General features: G+C 38.1%; 1 non-coding gene across 1 annotated transcript; it reads right to left on the bottom strand.

The window, feature by feature from the left end:
• Positions 1-8,110: 8,110 nt before the first annotated feature.
• On the bottom strand, positions 8,111-8,217 carry LOC131250428 (small nucleolar RNA R71). Its single transcript, XR_009173355.1, has one exon. It is a non-coding gene; the product is annotated as a small nucleolar RNA R71 (small nucleolar RNA).
• Between the last annotated feature and the right edge of the window lie 470 nt (positions 8,218-8,687).

The raw sequence follows: 8,687 nt of genomic DNA, 5'->3' as shown, positions 1-8,687 counted from the left end.
AATGTGGACATTTAACCACCATTGTTCCCTAGAAGGCAACCCAACAAGGAATCTAGCTAAAACAAGGCCCATGGCTTGGATACAACTATGAAAAGAAAATGGATAGCAGTCCATAGCATCTCATACCACATGATGGCCTCCAGAGACGGCCCAGAGCCAACATACATCAATGTGGGATCAATGGGGCAAACCATGGCCTAAGTATCATGGCCAATGAATACATGCATTATGACGGGCCTCATGGGCAGCCCATATGCCCAAATACATAGGTAAGGCATATCCAAGATTTCTTAAGATGGGCCTTACAATTCAACCCAAGACTTGGCAACAATGATGGGCCTGGATGTCCAGTAGCTTGGGCCTGGATGTCCCCTACAGCTAGATGGTCTAGATGCATGAACACATCAGGTGGGCCAAACACATCAGAAAACTAGAGAAAGGAGAGAGAGAGAGAGAGAAGGAGAGAGAAAGGAGATCTCGGCCATAGGGAGGGCTCCACCACTATTAGTCCTCCTCAAGCGATCACAACCATATGATCAAATACACATGGGTCCCGTGCATGCATGGGCCCTACAAAAAAAAAATCTGAGGTGGGGATACCATCCCCACCATGGATTTAGGGTCTAGATGACCCAACAAACTATAGATCAAAGGAAAAACATCATGATGGAGTCCATGGAGAATGACCTCATCATGGCGACATGCATGCACAAAGCAGGCCATTGGCCACACTCATAGAGTTATGTAGGATCTCCACCATTGATTGATGGGTTCTACACACTCTCATGAAGGAAAAATGAAGATCTAAGGAAGAAAAATCAGAAAATCTACCCCAGGAGAACACCCACCTTAAAGATATTCTTCTTTCTTTAACACTATACTCCTTTAACTCCAAGGAAGAAGGATCTATGGTTGAGATGGGATTACAAGGGCTGGATTAGTTGGGATTCTAGAGAAGAGAGGGCTGGAAAATGGAGGGAGGTGAGACATTTTCTCCTCTCTAGCAAAGGAGGAAGAGAAATGAAATGAAGGAGAAAGGAGAGAAAGAGAGAGTTGTAGAAGTGAAATGATGAGGGTGTAAGGCCATTATGAGTTTTGGTAAGAGAACTCATCATAACACATGGGGTAGAGAATCCAATGATGGCTTTGGGACGAAATCCCATAATGAGATTTCTAGGCTAGGGCTATAGATAATAGGCCAGGTAACTATCATAGGTAGACTAGGTAGCTATATGTAATGATGAAACTAGGGTGAGGTCACCCATCTAGGAAAATGTACACAAGCAACAAGGTGGGTCCCACATCATGATCAATGGTCTAAATATTGCACAGGGTACATCTTTTGATTTGCACCTCAGATTGGTGCACGAGATGCGGCGTTGAAACTACGGCGACGATGCCGTTGCAAAGGCATAGGTTTCGGGTCGAATCAATTTGGGTTTACAGGGTGGAACTTAGGGGTGATCGTAAATGCTACCTATAGATCACTGGTCGTTAGAATTCGACCAAAAGGACCATGGGACCTCACAGAATGGAATGAATACAAGGTTGTGGATCTAACAATGAATGTCTCATTTTCTTCCATATGAATTTCCTCAAACTTGTGAAGATCTGAACTTTAGACTTTTTGACAATAGATGTACCCTCATGTGTCATTTCAAGAGTGTCCTAGGCTTGTTTAGCAGTATCACAAGATATAATTCTTTTGAATTCATCAAGTGATAGTGCACAAGTGATTGCATTTAAAGCCTTTGCATTTGCACTGCTCTCATTTTTTTTGAGAGTAGTCCACATATAATATGGTGTTTCTCTCATGGATTTGGTTCCATCACAGCCTAGAACTTCAGACATTGGTGGAGTCCATCTAGTAACTGTGGTTTGCCACATGCTTTCATCAATGGACCTTAAAAAGATCCTCATTCGGGCTTTCTAATATGCATAGTTGGAGCCATTAAACAATGGTGGCCTAGTAATAGATAGGCTATCAAATTTTGACACCCTAAAAGCTCTAAATTGATAAACTCAAGAAATGAATCCAAAAATATGAGCCACTTCGCTTTGATACAACTTAAAAAGGGTGAGCTCTAAATCCCAAAGAGGGGGTGGGAGTGAATAAGACTATGCGAAATAAAAAATAAAATAAAAGTGGAATATAAATGCAGATAGTCAAAATAAATAGCAACCTCAAATGCACTAGTCTTGAGAGGTTAATACAAACTTCGTTCACAGGATAACCTTACACTAAAAACCAAGGTTTATGGTAGGACAACTTGATGTCTTGAACTTAGTAAGGATTAAAAACTCAAACTAATACTAAAGGCAAATGAAATAAATCTAGCTATTACAACATTCACCACATGTACATGAAAATAAATTACAGCATTCACCACATCATATACATCACCATCATCATCATCATTAGCCAAACTCTGAGAATTATAGAGGCTCGGTGTGTACACCAACTATTCTTAAACAACCACACCTACTCCACTCTAAATATCCACACCCACGATATATTGGCTTTCACTATGAAAGAAGGTTTTCCAAGGTTCACCTTAAAACCTTTACAATTGTGTTTTCAATGGGCTACCACAATTAAAAACTCCACACTGAGATTTTCTAACTATCTTAGTCAAAACCAAAAAGAAAGATTTTCTAGCAATCTTACAAACTATAATATAATAAATGAAATATACTTATCTGAAGATTCTTCTTCTTCGTTGTAGCCCAGTAGAACCACTTCTTTGTAGACAAAGATGTACAATGTTCAATGTTCAATCTCACAAACAAAAGGGTTTTAAGTCTAAATGAATTTTAATTTAAAATTAACCTTGGGCTAGCTTGATTCAATTTCTTGGATCTCAAAAGGGTAAAGAAAAATTCACTTTTTAATAAGTAGAATTGAATAACAAGAGATCAAGAAATTTAAAATAAAAAAGCTATAAAAGAATCTTAAATTACCGAGCAATAGCTTGACAATAGCGGGGACTTAATTCTTGGAGAGGAGGCTTGATTTAGCTTGCAATTCATATCAAATGCTGAGAAAAGTCCTCTATTTATAGGGTGAAATTCGGTTCCCTCGACTAGTCTAAGGACTGCCTCTACTGGTCATGGCTGCAACCAATTTTCAAAAATTCTGGTGCGATCGGATAAACCCATCACTCAACTGGTCGAGTGGGTAAAAATCTCCTTGTTGGAGTTCGAGCCAAGCCCTGCTCAACTGGTCGAGGCAGTCTCCATGACCAGTCGAGCAAGGTGCTCGACTAGTCGAATACCTACCAAACTTATCAGGAATTTTGAGTTAATTTCTCGACTGGTCAAGAAAAAACCTTGAACTGGTCGAGCTAGTGCCTGGACTTCTCGAACCATCACTAGGACTAGTCGAAGCAAGGTCCAAATAGAGTAACACGACCCAAATTCTATATGCAATATGTATGACTTATCCCTAAGGTCTTTCTAGGGTCATATATATACCTTAAATGTGAGCATTGAACTTGTCAATTCGATCACTTCGATAGATTATATACTTGAGGTACTTTGAAGCTTTACCTTGTATACTTTGAAGCTTGAAACTTATGTACTTGATCTTGAGCTTGTGTACTTGATCATGTAATGCACTTGGACTTGAACTAGTATTTGAAGTCGCACTTGCACTCGGCCTTGTGTATGAACTTGATTTTGTATTTGTAGTTGAACAGGCACTTTGATTTGAAGTAGTAGTAGAACTTTGATGTTGATGCAGATGACTTGAAACTCATCTTCGATTGAAGGTGAACTTTCCATCTATTGAACTTGAAGGTGAACTTTTCATCTATTAAACAAGTTAATCACTCTAAGGTGGTTTGTCACCACAAAATTTAACAACACAGGGTGGTAGATCTAAAACATAGCACTTACATCTATCACTGCAAGTGTTGTGTTAAAGGTATCACAACTAGTGAATCAAATATTTTATCATGGACATAATGTGTTACGGGTAGCGGCCCTCTTGGTTAATACATAATTTCGTGGGTTAGTTGGCATGGTACACAATTGATGTAAGTAAATTTTCATGTGTGTTACATCACTTCTCGAGATTGGATGTCGCAAATAGTCACTCCATGAACACATCGTGTTACGTAAATCCCCCAATCTCATTGTTGTATCGCCTTGAGATGCTCGCATAAATCACGTTAACGTGGGACACGCCGGTGAATATCTGTAAAGTGGGAGTGAGGGTCCAGCCGGATATCATGAACTATTTTCAACATTGTGATAGCGATCACTACATATGATGAGCCGCACGCACTTTATTAGGCATACATTCTTGTAGATTGTTTGCGCATACTGATATCTCTTGTAGTGGTAGAGTACTTGACATATCAGAACCCTTACATTACTTTTATGAATTTCTTAAATCATTGTTAATCTTAAAGCATCACTATGAGTAGGACGTTAACCCTCTCTAACTGTACAGATGATGCATGCAACATACAGATTGAAGACGAGGACCATCTCCCTATGAAAGAATATACTGAAAGAATTAAAAGATAGTTTTATGAATTAGTTTATACTTCCGCTGTGAGCTAGATAAATGTAATAAGCTTCCATTGAGAAGGCATTTGATTATTTATTGAATTTTGTTACTCTGATGAAATTATCAATATAGTCGATTTTATTCTTGTGAATGTTACCTTCACAAATATATCAAGATGTGATCTAAATAAATGAAAAAAAATAGGGTGCGATTTTACAGCATCTAATTTATACATTATTAACACCTAGTTTTCTTAAGCACGAGTATAAACTCTGGCCATGAAAATTCGGGATGTTACATGAAGTGTTTTAGTTTGGTTCTTAAGATTTTCCTATTGATTTTAGTTACCAGAACCCTCTCTCTAAGTCCTCACATGGAGTTACATATGTCATTTAGCTTAGTGTATAACTCCATGAAGTCTCATGTTCTTCCATCTTTATGTTCTTGAATTTGACTGTTAAGAGCTGTTTTACGGTGCTTGTTCCTTCATGGGTAGTTTCTAATAAATCCCATTATTGTTTAGATGTTTCACACATACATATTCGATTAAATTCTTCTCGTGAAATAGCACAGTAAATCGCATTCATAATCAGTCCGAAATTCTCTTAATTTTGGTCAAGAGGTGGTAGTGCCATTTTCATGAATAAATTGTTCCATTGGTGGTGTATAACCATTCTCAATAATGTTCCAAACGTCCTTGTCGAAAAATTCTAAGAATATAGTCATTTTAGCTTTCCAACACATAGTTTGAAGCATCAAAACTGGGTGGTCTAGAGACCGATGTTCCCTCTCCTTTGGACATTTTCCACCTTTAGTTAGGATCTTCATTTAGGTTGTTAAACCTTTCAAGAGGAACCCGCTTTGATACCAATTGAAATTGTGGTTGTGACCACTAATTGCAGTACAAAATTATGTCCCAGTGTCCTCGAGGGGGTGAATAGGACTTTTCAAAAATATTTACTTATTAAAACCATACAATGTCTAACTTAAAGCAATTTACCAATCAGGCTAAGTAAGGCAAAGTAACTTTAAGGCTTCCAAGCCAAAAGAGGATCCAATCACCTAGGCTACAAATGATTTGCAGATAGAATAACTAGCCTATTGACATATTGTATATGAGTGTGTGTGGGATGTGTTTCATATCAATCTTAAATAATCATTTAATCAAGCCTCATTACTAAATATTCAATGTATATTAGTATAATTTAATAAATGAGCCAATGGCAATCCCAAACACGATCATATATAGTGGTTCAACAATATGTCTACTCCGCTCCTAGCGAATGCACTCTCTCCTCGAGTGTACCAGATTTCACTATGGGATGGTTTTAGACCAGGTTAGCTATGAACCTTTACAATCTACGTAAGGTTAAACTAATGAGCCTACAAAAGGAAACATATCCTACACAAGGAAATGAGCCTAGATAAGGCAACCTATGCCTACACAAGGACACTACTAGGTGCCTACACAAGACACCCTAGAAAACCAAGTGAGGAATGAAGAGAATTCACATGCCAAAGATCTAAGAAAACTAAGTGAGGAATGAAGAGAATTGAAGACTTGAAGTGAAGAAAAGGAACCCTAAAAAATTGTCTGCTTCGACTAGTCTGAGCCCTTCTTCGACTAGTCTAAGGCTCTTACTCGACTAGTCGAAGATTCGTCGACTTGAACTCCAGCAACATAAACTTTTAATTTCACACGATCCTCGACTAGTCAAAGGAGACCCTCAACCAGTCGAATGTGACCCTCGACCAGTCAAAGGCTTTCCTCGACTAGTTGAGGGTTACACAGGTTTTGCGCGGACTGCGTAAATTTGAGGCAGTTTTCGAATTTTTTCAAGTCGACGCGAAAGGAGGTAATGCACAACTATAAATAGGAGTCCCTAGGGCATCCTTAAGCATCTTCTAAGGTTTGAGGAGTGGAGCAAAAGCGTGGAGAAGCCGTCACTAAGAGTTTTTCTTCCTCTTCCTTAGTTGTTTTTATGCTTTTCTTAAGAGATTTTCATTCAATCATATATATGGTTGACTAAACCTCTTAGATAGGGCTAAGAGGTGAAGCTTGTAACGTGATGGGATGTTTCTTTTACTTTGATTCATGTTTATGTTGAACCTTCTTTGATTATAGTTCGATTTTAAAGGAATACTTTCAGTTCTTAATGGTTTACTATGACTCAAATTACAGTAGATCTGCAATAGATTTGAGTATGTTCTTGTCCTGATTTTGAGATCATGGGATTGGTAAATCTTGTTGTTAGCCATCATCTCATGGGCATGGGTTAGTGATGGAATCTCTTTTAATTATCATAATTCTCCTCCATTACGAATTAGGTCAAGGAAATTTCAGATTGATCTTAATTGTATATCTTTCAATTGGATAGGATAAGACTCCAATTCCAATTGTGTGACTTGAATCAAGTAAGAGGGCTCCTTAATCTCTACAAGTGGATCCTTAGATACCCTAGTTACCACCTTTGAATTTGTTAGTTTTAATCACTTTAATCACAATTACTCTCACAATTAATTCAGATTTAAATTCACATCTTCTTCTAGTTCTAGTATAGTTACTTTCAGAAATATACGAGATAAGTCCCCGTGGATTTAACCTCGGTCTCACCGAGATTATTACTACATCGCGACCCTACACTTAGGGTTGTGAACAAGGTTTGGCACCGTTGTTGAGGACTAACGGTTGCGTATTCTGAGATTGACTAGTTTTGGAATTAGTTTAAGATTTGAGGTTTTCTATTTTCTATTTTTAGGTTATGGTTTTTTCTGAGTTATTTTAGAAACTAACTTTGCTTTCTATTTCTAGGTTTAGAAACTTTCCTTTTCTGTTTTTAGAAACTAGGTTGCTTTCTTTTTATTATTATTTTTAAGAAACTAATTCACTTTCCTTTTTCTTTTACAGGATCCTAACATAAAACCTTCGAATTTGCTAACATCTTTCTAATTCTCTCTCTATTTCTAGATTTCTATTTCCTTCTTTTTCTTTCTAGGTTTTGGTTAGATTCTAAAATTAAGGGCTGGGAGTGTTTCATGTCCAAGTGGGTCCTATGACAACACTCAACGTCTTTTGAGTGAATGAGGATTAGTTGAGGGGTTATCTATCCATCATAGGGTTAGACACCACTTAAGATCCTCAAAGTTAATTGAGGTCATGGCTACAAATCAACTAGTGAATTAGCCGCAACCTTGAGTTGTGGAAGTCCAGGATGAGAATGAGGTGCACCATACACCCTTGCCTCGTACTTTACGAGATTACTTACAACTAGTGGGGGTGAGCACCCTTTCTTATATGGTTTTTTCAAGAAACACAGGAAACATGGATATCAAGACTGGAGTTATCCAACTCCTTCCAAAGTTCCTTGGACTTGAATATGAAAGTCCATAACTGGACTTGCAAGAGTTTGACGAGGTTATAGCCACTTTATACTTTCCTAACATGTCTGAGGACACGTCCAGGCAGAAAACTTTCCTTTCTCCTTGAAAGAGAAAGCTAAGACATGGTTGCACTCACTACATCCGCAATTTATTAGCACATGGAATGACATGATGGAGTTCATAAAAAAATTCTTTCCATACCATAAGACGAACACCATCAAGAAGTTGATCATGAACTTCACCCAAAAGGAAGATGAAACATTCTTCCAATGTTGGGATCGGTTCAAGGATCTCGTCAGTTCATGCCCACAACACGGTTTTGAAATGAGGCACATAACAACTTTCTTCCACAATGGACTGACATCTTCCATACGCCAATTCATCGAGACGATGTGTAATGGAGAATTCATGAACAAGAATGTCGATGAGGTGTGATTACTTTGACAAACTCACTAAAATCGGACAATCGTGGGACATCACCCCAAAACCTAACACCACATCTAAGCCTACTTAAGTAAGGGAGAGAGGTGGGATGTACTTGATGAACGAGGATGATGATAAAAATTCTAAAGTGGCTAGTATCTCAAGGAATCGAGGCCATGAAACTTAAGGAGGATAAGGCTAAGGAAGTTGTTTACGATATCTGTGCTTGCAACATACATACAACTGAAATTTGCCCAATGATACTTGCTTTTTAAGAGGCACTAAACGAGCAATCGAATGTCATGAACAACTACCAAAGACCTTTTAGTGGACTCATCTCTAAAACATAGAATCCTAGTTGGAGAAA

Source organism: Magnolia sinica, chromosome 6 (genome assembly GCF_029962835.1).
Source record: "Magnolia sinica isolate HGM2019 chromosome 6, MsV1, whole genome shotgun sequence".
Classification (NCBI taxonomy): Eukaryota; Viridiplantae; Streptophyta; class Magnoliopsida; order Magnoliales; family Magnoliaceae; genus Magnolia; species Magnolia sinica.
The sequence above is the reverse complement of the archived record's forward strand: the minus strand, read 5'-3'. Positions and strand labels throughout refer to the sequence as shown.